We start from the raw sequence: 1,446 nt of genomic DNA on the forward strand, positions 1-1,446 counted from the left end.
TTTCTCGTGCATTTCTGCAGGGGAAGAACATGTATTATTCTAATTACACTAATTGCCCATTTCAATAAATGGCGGCATGGTTGCGTGTTTTTTTGCGCTTGCAAATGTGCTTGATTCGTGCTAACAAAAGTACAGTAAGGGCCGCTTCACACAAACATATTTGTTTCAATGGATGCCTTCAGAATTCTCTTTACTCACACATTTCGCATGCGTGCAAAACCTCACCATGCTCTATTTTTGTGCACATTTGCGCACCAAGGGTCCCTGTACAAGTCTATGGGAAGTGTGCACGTAACCGATTCCTATCTCCAAAAAAAGTTATAATAAACAGCGATAAAAAAGTCTTATAAACTCCAAAATGGTACAAATAAAAACTACAGGACATCACGCAAAAACACGAGCCGTCGCACAAGTATCATGCGATACTTCCGCGATGTATCACGTGGACATGAGGCCTAAATCTAAGTGCTTGGTTGTTAGCAGCCGCAGCTGCGCTGCACCTCTTGCTCATTAGTTTTTTTTCCTGCTTTTGGAAACTGCTGTAGGAAAGGGGGTGCACCAGTACTGGAGGTACTGCAATACCAGGTCAATGTGCGGAGTGGACAGAGCAAGCACTTTTTCCAGCTCCCTGTTCTAAAAATCCATTTAATATATGATCCCCAGATAGGGGACGTATCAGATGCAACACGCTCAGCCAGCACTCCGGGCACACCCACAATGCACTGAGGGAGCCGGAAGACCTTTGCATAGCCCCGCCCAACGCCTTCTCAACCGTGGTGAGCCGTCCCCGCGGGAGACCCGCGCCTGAATGGAGCATGTCCGGATTTTTTCCTGCACGCGGGACCCGCGCCTGCAGGGAAAAATGACATCCGCAGGTATTTTACTACCTGCGGGTGTCTAATGCATCCATATCCATTGCATAGCGCTGATCGCAATGCCGGGGGTGGGGGGTTCGAACAGCCCGGGATGACAGCTCCATGCTGCGGACACCGACAGCATGGAGCTGTCACGTCCAGAGCCCGAGGGGCTTTATTCTCTGCAGGACACATGTTTTTACGTCCTCAGAGAATAAAGCCCACTTCGGGAGGACGTAAAAACACTATGGCCCGGGGCGTGGCTTAGCAAGCAAGGAGAGAGGTCGCACGCTGTTTTGCTCCTCCACAGAATCTCCCTTTTCAGCCCTTTTCTGGGTCAAATCAGTGACCCAAACAGAGGCAGACAAGAGCACAGCACCTGGGGACCCACCAGAACCCACAACCGGCCCGGTCAAGGCTCACCTGGTGATCTCCAGCCGCCAAAAAGAAGCCGAAGAGCCGCGGCCCTGCACAGCGGCCCGCGCCCGCGGCCTAACCCGACAAGTACCGCGCTCAGAAACACCCGGCGAGGACCGCTCACGGAGCCCCAAGCAGAGGACTACGGCACAAGGTAACCCCTGCCGACTTGGAG

At 52.1% G+C, this 1,446-nt stretch overlaps 1 pseudogene; it reads right to left on the minus strand.

The window, feature by feature from the left end:
• Window positions 1-548: 548 nt before the first annotated feature.
• LOC136588896 (U2 spliceosomal RNA) lies at window positions 549-676 on the minus strand (annotated as a pseudogene).
• Window positions 677-1,446: the final 770 nt, after the last annotated feature.

The sequence above is a fragment of the Eleutherodactylus coqui genome, chromosome 13, assembly GCF_035609145.1.
Source record: "Eleutherodactylus coqui strain aEleCoq1 chromosome 13, aEleCoq1.hap1, whole genome shotgun sequence".
Classification (NCBI taxonomy): domain Eukaryota; kingdom Metazoa; phylum Chordata; class Amphibia; order Anura; family Eleutherodactylidae; genus Eleutherodactylus; species Eleutherodactylus coqui.